We start from the raw sequence: 14,987 nt of genomic DNA, 5'->3' as shown, positions 1-14,987 counted from the left end.
ATGATTATTCGGCGAATCGTTATTTAATGGTTTACGGGTTATATATAATTTAACCATTATCATATAATTCGTGATGATTGAATAGCTCGTATAATCGCTTGGGCAACAGGAAGTCCGTGAATTATACGATATTGTGTGTATCTATTGTAATATTTTTCCCTTGAAATTCCTTTTTAAAAAAATTCATCAGACGCATAATAAAAGTTTGATTAATGGAGGAAATTCTTTAATTCCCGGAGTTATCGGGGTAGTTACGTATAAACTTTAAACGCAAGTGCTGAAGTGATAATGAATCAAACTGTATTTTTTCTTTAGAAGGACATTATTCTAATGTTTTTATTTCAATAAAAGATCATCTCGGAATTATCGGTTTGTAACAAAATAGTAATTGTAATTTGTCGGTTTAAGGTGTGGTGAAAAAAAAAAATAAAAGATGATCAAGTTCTATTTCTTTAGGTAAATATTTTAATTAATTAACTACATTAACATATCTTGATATACTAATAATATTAACCGTAGGAGTTTTTTAACAGATATTTACAATAAGAAAATAATTGTCTCTCTGATAATGGCAAATTTCATCATAAGGATTTGAAATAAACGTAACTTGCACTAATAGCTGAGTTTTAGCGCACGTCAATATTTGTAGATTTTTTCTTCAATGTATATTGATTGTAATACTTGAACTAATGTGATGATAAATAGTATAATGGTTGTAGGGTTTAATTAATTAAATGTATCAGAAGTCGTGATACATGACACCCCGATGGTTCTAACGACTTTGCGTTATGCTGTTGTAATTTCCAATTACAATGTACTATTCAGTTGTAATCTGCAGTAAACGTTTGAATCGTCCTTCAAATTATTTAACGGTTTTTTATTTAAGAACTAAAATTAGGGAAAGTGCAATACTCGTAATAGAAAGCTAATAATTTAAAGGATAAAAAAAGGTGAACTATATCGAAAATCTACGATTTTTTTTATCGGTCCGGTTAATAAAGGTTTCTCCTTAAATTAATATCCATCCAGTCAATTTTTTTTCGGCCGATAACCGAGTGATTTAAGATGGATAAATAATCTACGTTCGTAGCATCTGCGTTATAGTGTACTATGTGGAACGCCTTGCAAGATAACTTGCTACACAACAGATTAGTCATTCATTGCATATCTTAACGTATAATCGTATTATAACATTCTGTTTGTTTCATAACTAAATGAAACCCACCTATTGTCGTTTATTATCGATCAAAATCACAAATAAAACAAACGCTTAATGGATTTTTAGTCTGACCGGGATTCGAAAGCAGAATCTTTAGGTTAAATGGCAGATAGGCTTTCACTCCTGATTTTCTTTTAACGAGTACAAATAACATGTGCCCAAATAATTTCCATTAATATTTTTTTTAACTTTTACACTATTTATTTAGCATCTTTACTAATTTGTTTGGGTATTATTTTATATATTTAATATTTGTATGCTTTAATTTGCGGATTACCCCGTTTGTTTTATATAATTAATTATCTATTTTATGACGTTACTCTGGTTTAAGTTTTACTGCGGTTTTCCTTCTATCTAGCCGTTAATTTCTGGGAACATATTCTTTATTTATCTGTGGAGTAGCGTACCTACCCGTTAACCGATGCGGTATATGTAAATATTTATCGATAAGAATAAAATATTTATTGTTTTCGTTCCGAGTATTACTGCACTTAAAATGAAGTAACCTTACTAATACTAATAATTGAGCGGTACTGGTAAAGGATTTTTAGTTTTGTTTTATTCTCCATAAATTTTGCGCATTTTTTCTTTTATTTCTGAGAAATAAAAATTTTATTAACATGGCCAATTTTGTTTTTTTTTTCTTTTTTTATCTTCGTAAGGAACATTTAAATGTCCTTAGATCTTCATAAGTACATTTATATATAAACATATACGAGTAATATTTGTTCTCTCTTTGAATTTGATGTAATGTTTAAAAAAAAAAAAGGCATTGTTTATGTTTTTACTATCGGGGAAGATTGTCAAAGATGAGGAAGCTTCCGGTTATTGATTTATTCAAATATTATGTTTTTATTTTATTTCGATGACGTTTTATTTATTTAATATCGTAGAATAAAAGATATAAATTAAATGTTAAACTTTGCCAGTTCGATGATCAATTTATAGGGTTTTATTTATTTTAATAATTAGTTGTGAAATCCTTGTAGTTTCCAATGTACTTTGAAGTCGAATTAAATCGGTAATTAATACGGCCTCCACCAATCAATGTAGCAAACTTTTATTATTTTTTTTATTGTTTTACACAAAATTTACAAAAATATTTCGTGTTATCTATCGAATTGTTTGACAATTTTCTATTACTATCGCCATTCAATTTTTTATATCCTTCAAATTCGATACGATCAATATTAAATGGCTTGCTTAGAAACTAGTGTCTTTTCTCTTTGAAAGTAAAACGGGAAAAAAATCCTCTGCACAAAAGATGGAAACAGTTATATGAAATAAAATGTTAATATTTATGTAATTCTATTAAGTAATGAAAGTAAGTGTTAATAATGGAGTTAATGTATAATCTCAGATTGAAATCTCTTTTTCATCACTGCACGTAACAGTTGCGCATCCGCTCTTTGTTTGGCGTATAATCATAAGACCTACATGCAGAACGGTGTAATTAACCTGAACTAACATTAACATAACTATGTTAGTTCAGGTTAATTAATGCAAAAATGCCGGCCTCCGTAGCGCGTGTGGTAGCGTCTAAGCCTTTCATCCAAAGGTCTCGGGTTCGAATCCTGGTCAGGATTGGCATTTTCACACACACTATAAATCAATCATCTCATCGCATCCAATACTTAACAGTAGTCCCGAGGTTAAAAAAATTACTAAAAAATATAGTTATATATTAGCAGTCAGACCGATATTAAAAATGTAATTATAAATTACTAGGATGTTTAATAATCTCTACTGTGATAAAATGTTACATTAGCATGTATTATTTATTAAATAACATAATAAAATAAATAGAGCATTATTGATATGCTCGTATTTAATTTTTGCCTCTTTTCATATTGCGTGTGGATCTTGGACGATTGTTTTACACTTACACACACGCCCAGGTATATCTTGATTTTGTTTCGATTTTTGCAATCGATGTTAGCGACATCATTATATAAACGGGTGCTTTTTAATTACAATTATTACAAAATCACCTATGTATTATACAGTGCTCAAAGATTCGATCGACACAGGAAAATGTACAGTAGCCGATACTGTTGCTTCATTTTGACGGCCGAATAACGGACCACTACGATCTGTTCGTTTGCGTTACAACCTTGAAGACGAACTTTGGTTTTGCAGTAGTAGTATTATACGACGCAAGTCAAAAAGTAAAGTGAAATTTAAAAAAAAATCAATATATTTATTTGTACTTACATATATGCATTATTTTTCAACATAATCCCCTTCTATTTCTATGCACGTAGTCCATCTTTTAACGAGTTTCTGAATTCCTTCCTGGAAGAAAGGTTTCGGTCAGGTGTGCAGAAAAACGTTTTCACCCCTTCTATGGTCTTTTCATCAGATTGATAATGATTCCCTCGTAACTCTTCTTTTAATGGGCCAAAAAGATGAAAATCGCTTGGAGCCAGCTCCGTACTGTATCTGGACTGTGGTGGTCCAGCAGCTCAAAATCGAGATCTTGAAGGCAAAGGACTCTGTTTTTGGCCGTATGACGTAGACCGTTATCTTGAAGCAAAATCACGCCTTTAGAAATTTACCACGTCTTTTGGATTTGATTTGTTGCTTCAGTAAACACAATAGCTTACAGTAGTTGTCACTGTTTACCGATTGACCTTTAGGTGTGAAGTAAACCAAAAGTGAACCTTCCATATACCATCATCATCACCACCTTTCCTACAAACATCTGAATTTTGAACTTTTTTGCTGTGGGAGATGAAGATGTTTCCACACTAAACTTTGTCGCTTACTCTCGGGTTCAAAGTGATGGACCCATGTCTCATCAACGGTTATTATTTGCTTAAGAAATGAGTCTTCATCTTCGCAATGTTTCAAAAGCTTCTCGGAAATTTTCAAACGGTTCTCTTTGTAAGTGCTGGTCAATTGACATAGAACCCAGTGAGCAGACTTACTTTTCGAAAGTTTAATAAATCGTGGATGATTGAAATTGCTGAGCCGTATCTTATATTCAACTCACTTGCAATATCATCAACTGTAATTCGTCGATTACCGAGAACCGTTTGTATAATCGCTTCATATTGTCGTTACTCTTTGAAGTGAAAAACCTACTTTGCCGCTGTTCATCATGGAGAGAAATCCTACCATTTTTAAAACGATCAATCCATTCGTAGATCTTGCTTCCTCTCAAACAGTTCTTTCCATATTGCTACTGCATTCGACGAATAATCTCTGCTGGTTTCACCCCTTCTGAAATGAGGAAACGTATCACTGCTCGTATTTCTTCCATGGTGCAATCAAAGGAGGACTTATTTTAAACAGACTTTTAAACACAATCACAAATAGCCAACAGTGAAACAATAATTTTAATGAACAGCTGATAGAGGATATGAGTTGTAGCAGATCAATCATTGCTGCCATACATGTGATTGGAAGGGAAATCAAAATTTCACTTTACTTTTTGACCTGCCCTTATATTCATTAGCGTTTTGCCATCCGCAGTCTTATACTATCATATATATTCACTGCATCATTTAACGTAAAAATCAACCGTTTCAAAAACATACGTCCCCATAAGTATCCTTTCGATCTCGATTAAATTATATCGACACGCCTACCGGAAGAGTAAATAAATAATTTTTTTTTACGTAAGATGCCATAATTTAACGGTTGTAGGCATGTCGATAAAAATACCAGTCGCTTCTGAAAACATCACCGTTATTCTTAAAAACGTGCATTCGTGCCCTACCATACAAGTAAAAGTGAATAAATTTCTTTTTCTTTCCGTCGAGTTGAATGAAAACGCTTTCTTCTGTTCACCGTAAAATCTCTTTGTATAATTAAATTCATTACTTTCGGAGAATTCAACCCTTATTTAGTATCCCTTTTATATTAGACGCGTTGCATGCATCACATCCATTTTAAAATCTGTGTATGTGAAGAAGAAAATTAATGTTTCTTTTCGATGGATACAAAGATACCATATCATATCTGATGAGATTCTCTATTCTGAAAATGGCTACCGGCTTACTAAATGTACAAAAGTACGTAGTGCTTGTGTCACACGCACATACATCCTTCTCTCACTCTTTTTCTGTTTGCTTCTGGAACCACCGTAAAGTATTACTTCAGAAGATGAATGAGGATAATATATATGAATGTAAATGAAGTGTAGTCCTGTACTGCCTCAGATTGACCATTCTTGAGATGTGTGGTTAATTGAGACCGAACCACCAAAGAACACCGGTATCCACAATCTAGTATTCAAATCCGTATAAAATTTACCCTAACCCTAACTGTTTGCAATAAAATGACAAAAACTTGACTGTGAGCAGTTGCCAATATTAGAAAATTAAACTTTTTTTTACGACGCGGCGATGGACGTATCGGAAGGTATATTTCTCAACATATTTTAAGAAAAGTATTTTTATCCATTTTGTAGTCATTTTATGTAAGTTTTGACTGTGATAACGACTGTCCAGGACTAAGATTTTCATATACAGTATAAGTACAGAATGAATGAAAAAAAAAAAGACTGCGTTCATTCCACCGTTGCAAAAAAGTTACGTGTTACATGGAAACATGGAGCGAAGAAGCATGGAAATCTCGCTACATATTGAAAGTTTGATATAGCGAAGTATTGTATTCTTGTGTGGCGAAAGAAAGAAGATCCAAAGAAAGAAAAAAAGCCAATCAAAACAAGAGAGCAGTTTGACGGAAAAACGTGAAATATCTGGAAATTGAAGAAAAGCTTCCAACATATATATGGATTATTCATCAGTTTGGATACGCCATTTATAGAAATCTGTTAGATGAAAGCCTTGGAATGGAAATCCCCGATAAATATAACTATTGGTTGGGATGAATTTAAAGCCAGTCTTAACTGGGTACGCCGTTTCTCTACCGACGTAGTTTTTCTATTCGAAGGACGGCAGTAGCACAGGGATACCAAAAGCGTAAGAAGATAAACTGACAGAAGTTTCAAATATATGTCATAAATTTACTAAAAAGAAAGAATTATTTCCTAGACCTAAAGGGGACTGCGGACCAGACACCGCTGATCGAAGTGCCAGTCAATAACAGTTGAAAGTGTAGGTGCAAAGAATGTTCAAATACGAATTTTAGGACCGAAAAAAATGACCCTCGTATGTAATTTTTAAAATAAAATTACCGAAAGGTGAACATTTCCCACTTCATATTGTCTACGAGTCTAAGAAAAGTGATGAATGAATAAATGAATTTGTACTGACTAGATTAGATGCGTCTGGGAGCGTCAACCAGGCGCTTTATTAAACCTTCCATGCTTTTAACGGTTAATTGTAAGGGTCATACGAGCGGTGAGGTAAAGCAAAGTCTGATTGCTGAAAGTGTGATCAGGTTATTTCTGATGGAACGACATTTACTCTTCATTCTCTAGTTATCTGAATAACTGACCAACTAAAACAAAACTCCGTAACAGTACACAGACTGGATGGTCAATCACGACTCGGGGTGTCATCTGATATAATTAAGAAACCATCCTTTGGTACAGATTTGTTAGTGGGTTATAACGGCTGGGTTAGAGATGGAGAATGATTTGATGAAAAATTCTTCCAAGTAATGTTGTATTTTGTATGCTCTCGATGGAAGTGAAGACGATTATTTATAGTTGAGAGATTACGAAGATAATTGCAAATCTACGGATGACGGAAATACGAACATTGATGTTAGTAATTAAGTAAAATATCCACTACTGTTGTATTCTTTTAATTAATTTTTAATCTAGTCTGATTTACTGACATTATGACAAACGCTCTTCTATGATGATATTGTTAATAAAATGCAAAAAAAAGTAAAAGTATTTTTTGTTTTATTAAATTTTCAAACTTGGGTGTACGTGGTTCATGGATGTATATTATTAATATTCCGATGAAATCGTACAATTCCGTTTTCTGAAATGGAAAATTTAACTGAGGTAAATTAATTTCATGTACGCAATCAATTGCGTATCATATTTAAATCTAATGTTTTATTTATGTATTTTTTATATTAAAAAACCAGTTTTACTAAGTATTATGCCTGCATTTATAGCCATGAATTGTAATTCGTCTAGCAAGGACGTGCTCCACATGCAGTGACGTCACGTAATATTTTTTCACGTTTTGATGTTTCTGGTTTTTTGTTCTTTACCTTCGAGTAAACTAAACAATTAAAAAACTTAAGTAAGAAAAAGATAATTAACTCGTTACGTTTGTGTATTTTATATTGTTAGTTTATTATTTTCTTTTAAAGTTTATTAAAGATATACTAACTGCTAAAAAAAAAATTTTCGAACAGAATAGTTAAATACTTTGTTATGGAGGGATATGTGATAGGATTGCTTGTTAAATTCGATTAGTATTTATTTACCTGGCCGTTATTGGGTATACTGTAAAGGAAGAGTATTGTAATCTATGAAAAAATGATTCCCGCCAGGAATTTAGTCTTCTAATATCTGGTTACTAGATTCTTTGCGCGCGCTTGCGTGTATGTTGAAATTTTTTTTATATCTCAGGAACTTAATCATTTGTTTGATTTATTATAAATCTGGAATCTTTTCTGTTAACATACTGCATTTCTAAAAATAAATAAAAAATTAAGTGTACTGTAGTAAATTACGTGGCTGTTTAATCGCAAGCGTGAGCGACAGCCACATTTCTACACCTGTTGTGCTATAAAATATCTGTTTACACGTCTCTAGTCGCACTTTTTTATTTCTATTTTAGTACAGTACATTAGGGTAACAAATGATCGATACCTACGCGGTTGAATTTATGTAGCGATAACGATAATGCAGAGTTTTTTAAATAAAACAATTCACACTACAATTTATTTTTACTTTTCCGTCTAGCTCTATAGCAGAGATATAGCTTTCGAAGGGAAAGTATAGTAATCGGTCCAATTTGGGAATAAAAGGTTTTCATCATATCTTTACGTTTTGACACCCAAGGAACCCAAAAAACGGATGGAAATTTTCCGAATGTTCGTATGTACGTGTGTATGTTCGGTGTCGTCCTCACCTTATATCTTTAGAACTACCCGACCGATTTTGACCAGACTTTGTCATATTACTTCTATATATGGGACATCATTGATACCGTTAAATTTTTAACTTAAAAGGTCCAGGAAATGAGGCTGTAGAGCAAGGTCAGCGTCAGTTTCTCGAGATTTCGCCTAATTAAGATCTTAATTTCCTTGTTAACGATTAAAAAATAATATTTTGCATTGCAAAATCGTACCCTACCCCAAAAAATGCTGTAAATAAACTAGTGACTAAGCGGGTATACTGCGTCAATAGTACCTCCTCTCATCATAAGGCGTGCTAGTGTAGCACTGACGTACAGCTGTTGTAGTCGACTGCTGTGTTTTGACGTCACAGGTGAGCGGTAGAATTAAATATAAATGAATAATATTAAATTTTAAAAAAGTATTTAAAGTGGCCGCTAGTACCGCCACACCCGCGCGAATGAAAAACGGTATACGTGCGCCCTTTGGTTAGAATCATTAAATTAAATAAACAAAAAATGTATTTAAATAAAATTATAAATATTTTAAATTAAGTTGTGTTTGTAAGTGTGCGTAAGCCGTGGATCAGAAAAAAGCCGTGTGACTGGAAAGTCGTACAACTGTGTTGTCAGCTTTATCTGTAGTCAATTTGTTTTATGGTAAAGAAGGCAAAAGTCAGTAATCAAATTACGTAACCTACCGGGTTGGCCTAGTGGTGAACGCGTCTTCCTGAATCAGCTGATTTGGAAGTCTAGAGTTCCAGCGTTCAAGTTCTAGTAAAAAGTCAGTTATTTTTACGGAATTGAATACTAGATCGTGGATAACGGTCTTCTTTGGTGGTTGGGTTTCAATTAACCACACATCTCACGAATGAATGGTCGAACTGAGATTGTACAAGACTACACTCATCAACCTAATGAGGTTGATCCTCTGAAGTTAATACCTGAACGGTAATTCCCGGAGGCTAAACAGGAAAAAAAGAAAGTAATCATATTACGTGCAGTCTCTTTTTTTTTAAACAGAAAGAAACTTCGTTGTAAACTAAATTTGAATCCGGAAAAAAGTTTTAATAATCAGGTTAGTTGTTTCGAGGATGTAATATTTTAAGTACTAACTAGTATTCTGATGAACATGTTCTGAGTCAACAAAGAGTTGTAGATTTTTTGTTATTTTTTTTAGATTTTAATTTAAAAAAGTAAATAAAAACCGATCCGAAATAAATAAATCCTTATTCTGATCAGAACATAAAAGTACATTATATATAGCTCACATCAGTAATATAAGATAAATTTTAAACATTAAAGGAAGATTATAAGATAAAAATAAATGTGTTTCAAGTCCATATTAATTATTTAAATAAAAATGCATGAAATAATCTTAAGATAAATACATTAAGTATAAAACCTTATTAATAAAATTCAAAAGCCTATATTGAACATTATTGTGAGCACTAGACGGTAACGGGATGCAGATAAATCGTGATTTTTTTCTAATTAGTATTATTTAAAGATTCGGCAACAGAATAATATTGTTTTCGTAAAATAAATATTTTTAATTGTACTTTAAATAACTCGGTGGGAAAATTTTTCAAATGATCGTCAATTTATTTCTTAAGCCGAAATATTGTTTAGAATTATGCGAAAACAGTTCCGATGCCTGGTTTGTTAAAGGTGGATATTGTTATTTTTTTAATAATAAGTGATCGATCATTCTTTTTAGCAAAGATTGCACATTATTGAATATAAACACTAGGATAAAATATTTAATTTTATAAATATTGGACTATATATGATTTATACTTATGGGCACCAGATAATGATTTTAAAAACTTGTTCTAACTTTTTGAGGGAACACCAAGAGATAACGTAAAACCGTATAACCTTATACGAGACCATATGTTCTCGTAATAAATATTTAATTATGATGACAAGGTTTATTAAAGCGTTGATTTTGTTACAAACGAAATCAATTTAATATTCCTCCGAGAACCTTTTATTTAAAATAACAATGAGAAATTTAGTTTGGGGGCAATAGGAATTTTATCGTTATCATTAGTGTGAATTTTATCCACGCGATCAATGTTACATCTACCTGAGAACCAACGGTTTTCTACCTGATGCAACGGTTTTATCCATATTTAAAGTTATATGGTTACTATCCATCCAGTGAATTATCTTTCTGAGCTGGTATATAATTTTAAATTCCTTATAAATAATTATCTTCAGTATAGATACAGTTGTAAGATACGTATTACTAGTACTAGTTTTTACATCGCTAAAAAATGTGGAGCTGAATCGAATACTTTACTGAGATCGCATAAATTTTTCCCTCATTAAATCCTTTTCCAAAAAAATAAATAAGTAAAATCATTATTGTTATTTAATGATAATGTATATTATTTTGTTAAATTTTAATTAGTCTATTATGGACGATCTAAGTTTGCTTATTTGCAGTTATTTTGTACCGTAATATTTATAAATTAAACTGTTTTGTTACACTGTGCAAAACCAACCTGTAAAATGTCTGTTTGGTATTATTTTTCGATGCTAAAAACACATTCGTTAAGATTAAGTACCGTTGCTTGAATAAAAATGTTATTTATGATAACAATTTCAAGCGACACGAAATTTAGGAAAAATTGCGACGATTTAAAAAAAAAAAACATTAACAGATAAAAATAATATTAAAGGAAAAGAGGAAGATTTTTTTAAACGCCTAGTTTTTAACCGAAAAGTTATCATTATCTCGAAGTTTAGTGTATGTAATTTAGTCTTCATTAGTATTAAATAAATACCACAAATGATAAGATTTCCTTTTTTTTACACTGATAGAACATACACGTGATGAAAAAACCGTTGTTAAGAAAATAGTTACTTTGTTCTAAAATCTTTATAAATTAGTTTTATCTGTTAACCGTAGAAAGATTACAGTAAAATTATCATCCTACCTAGAAACGTTTTATTTTTCGCTATGAGTCCGCTACATCCTAATTAGCCAGTGAGGCAATTTAAAAATTAAATGAAGAGAATAATAAATAATAAAGAATAATAAATTAAATTAAAAAAGAATAATTTTGGTTAAAACTTTTGGATTACGATTACCCCTCTAATCAAAATGGCGATCATTTAATGTTTTTCACGGGTATTTTAAAAAGTAGTCTACAGTATCTTAAAAATAACAGCTCAATAATTAAACAGTAAAAAATCTGATGCAGACAACACATGACTTCTTGCAGGCCTATTAAATTACATTTATACGCTTTTAAAATTAAAAGTACATAAAATTTTTTCATTAAAAACTTCTGATATCTTTTCATTTTTGTTTTTTTTTTTGTTTTATTGAATTATTATTCATCGTAAAATTTTTTTACAGAGTTTAATTAATAAATCAATATATTTAAATTAAAAATAAAGTTAAAAAACGAGATTAATGATTCGAACCAATGTGCCTTCCCCTAAGATCAAAATATTTACAGTTAACTACACACACCTTATTTACAGTTAAGAAAAAGTCCAAAATTCAAATTGTTTTTGGATTTTGGGCTTTTTTGGACGCTTTTGGTTCAGTCGATTGCCATCAAAAGGGGAGGGTGCACAACTAGATATTACTACAGTCCTAAACCAAACATTTCAACTTCCTACGGTTAATCGTTTTTGAGTTATGCGAGATAAATACGTAAGCATATATGTACGTACAGACGTCACGCCGAAACTAGTCAAAATGGATATTTCCGTTGAAATTTGAAAATAGAAATTTTTCGCGATTACAATGCTTCCTTTACATCGTACAAGGAAGTAAAAGTCTGATTTGATCTTAAGCAGTAAAAAATCTGATCTGGACACCACTACTGCCTTGTACGCCTATTAAATTACATATATACAATTTTTTATATATGTAATTAAGTAATAATTAATAATATATGTAATATGTAATTGTAAACAAAATGAAACGTACATAAAATTTTATTTCATTAATCATATGTTTTTTCGATTTTTTTATATTGAATTATTTATTGTAAAAAAAAAATTGCAATCGGAGGTTAATAATTCAATATATTTAAATTAAAAAAATGAGATGAAGTCTGATTTGAACCGATGTCCCTTCCCCTTGTAAGATCAAAATATTTCATTAATTAAAATTTTATTTGCTTATAACTTTGGAACCAATGAAAAGTATCACTTATGATACATTGTTGAAAAGCTGTCATTGAAGGCTTATTACTGCAGTTAATAAAAAGTTCAAATTTTTTTTGGATTTTGGCCTTTTTTCAACATCCTACGGCTAATCGTTTTTGAGTTACGCGCGACACATACATACGTACGTACGTACAGACGTCACGCTGAAACTAATCAAAATGGATATTTCCGTTGAAATCTGAAAACCGAAATTTTTCGCGTTCACAATGCTTCCTTTACTTTGTATTAGGAAGTAAAAATAAAATTTAGCAAATGCTTCTATCTCAAAACAAATTCTGTTTTTCGTTACGAGACAACTACTTGTGATGAGAGTGTACTGTAGGTGACTTGTAAAACTAGCTGTGAGAAATATTTGTTCTCCATTTTGGGATTAGAGTTATCGTAGTCTGAAGAGCTGTAAGTGAAAACCATTTTTTTTTTTTTAATTTCCTTTAAAATTACGTGACAATCCTGCTGATAAAAAAAATGTTTACTTACCTCCCGGGAGGGCTTTTTATTTTTTTATTTAACTGTAAAGTTATTTAAGCGTTGTTCTTAATATCCTGCAATAATATGGTTATTATGCAACAAAGTTATAAATATTTACTGAGAATCCGGACGGTCTCAAGTTAATGCGCTACGCATAGCTAATATTTGCAACTTTTATTCATCTAAAATTTAGTTATTGAACATAGCTTAGTTTTAGTAGCAAATTTTACTCTGTTATACACCGTTGTACTATTAAAATCGAATTCATATTGTTACAAGTGTAGTTCTCCTGTAAATAACAATTTGTTGTGACAAAATAAAAGAAAAAAGTCAAAAGTGGATAATTATTTTCGTTAATATATATAAAAACGCATATTTTTGAGGAAAAATATGTTGTACCCGAGCAGAAGGTTTTGCAAAAGAAAAAGAATATAAAATTAAATTTTCTATAATTACGTCGTATTTTTCATTCCTGATTTTGTCCGAGAGAATGCGCGCGCACAGTAGATGTAAATATAGTACTGATGTATTGTTTTCATTTTATTCTTGTGATTTTAATGATTATTTGTTATGACAGTAATAATTACTTTAAAGCGATATTATTCTTTGATCGTTTGTTATTCATCGGTGAAGAAAATAATATTGATAACTGTAGAAAAAAAAAAGTGGTGACAGGAGTGTGTCGACAAAGATTAAATAAAAATAATTTTTTATCCTAATTGCATATCGTACGCGGATGTTAGTAAAAATAAGCAATGCTGACCGATACGTGCTTGCGTGCTGTTCCTTTTTTGAAGCTATCTCTGTTTTTGAAGGCCAGTTCGTTTGATCTGTTGTTATGCTTAATCTTAACACTATATTGGGCTGTTTTTAATTATGTACGATATCGGGCTGTTTCCTAAGTTGTAAGTACAATAATTGTGTATTGTTTTCGTAATTGTTTATTTTTATATTTATTGTTTGTGTTGGATGATGTGGGTACTTTCTTTTCCTGTTTAGCCTTCGGTAATTACCTTTCAGATAATGCATCAGAGGATGAATGAAGATGATATATATGAGTATAAATGAAGTGTAGTCTTATACAGGTCTCAGTTCGACCATTCCTGAGAAGTGGTTAATTGAAACCCAACCACCAAAGAACATCGGTATCCACGATCTAGTATTCAAATCCGTGTAAAAATAACGGACTTTACTAGGACTTGAACGTTAGAACTCACGACTTCCAAATCAGCTGGTTGGTCTACTGGTGAACCAGTAGACTAACCCGGTGGGTTATACTATCTAGTTTAATCTACAAAATACGTACTCTGTATTTATTGATTCGCTTTAAAATTTATTTATTTATTTTTGTTTCAAGACAAGCATTGTTACACAATAAAACTTTAAAAAAGTAAGTAAGTTTGGTCTAGCAGGAATGCATCTTTGAGAAGCTCCTAGCTTTTGTATGGTGCAATTGCACTTCCTTCGCAGAGGAAAATAAAACGTAAAATAAACTTTTCGTTATAATAATAGAAGTTCAAAAATATGAAGCGAAACTAAAAATAAAAAAGTATATTTTGATTGTTCTTTAATTTTTAACCTTTAGCCTATTCCCAAATTAAGGGTTAATAAGTTTTTTTTGCATAGAGTTTTGGAAATCGAAAAATGAGTAATAAAAATTAAAAAGTAAAATTTCTTATTCTTAATATTACAGTGTTTTAATTTGAAATCGGTTTTATTAATTTAGTTTTTTTTTTATTAATACATTTTTTGTGATATGAATCAAGATCGAATAAATGCAAGAAAATGTTTTTGTCTGTAGGAATGGTGTTCCCTGAAATAATTAAACTTCGTTAGTTTTATTTCGTTAAAATATGTTGATTCGTTCAAGCGTGATTATTTAAAATAGAAAACGCAGATACATATCGTAATAGAATGCTAACAAAATGTTTCTATTTTATTTTTGAGACGCAAACGTAAGAAAGTAAAACACATTCTTAATAAAACATTTTTAAAATAGATTTAAGCCTTCAATCGGATGAGACATCCTACGAAAAATTACGTTACTCGTTCTTCTACGAAACAATTTTCCATTAAGTCGCCGATGTCTCGAGGGATGTCGTATA

General features: G+C 31.0%; 1 protein-coding gene across 3 annotated transcripts in view; it reads left to right on the top strand.

Moving 5' to 3' along the window:
• The window catches only part of Nt5b (5' nucleotidase B), a 162,157-nt gene that overhangs the window by 78,959 nt on the left and 68,211 nt on the right, over nt 1–14,987 (top strand). The gene's annotated exons all lie outside the window — the stretch shown is intronic.

The sequence above is a fragment of the Lycorma delicatula genome, chromosome 5, assembly GCF_047948215.1.
Source record: "Lycorma delicatula isolate Av1 chromosome 5, ASM4794821v1, whole genome shotgun sequence".
Lineage (NCBI taxonomy): Eukaryota > Metazoa > Arthropoda > Insecta > Hemiptera > Fulgoridae > Lycorma > Lycorma delicatula.
The sequence above is the reverse complement of the archived record's forward strand: the minus strand, read 5'-3'. Positions and strand labels throughout refer to the sequence as shown.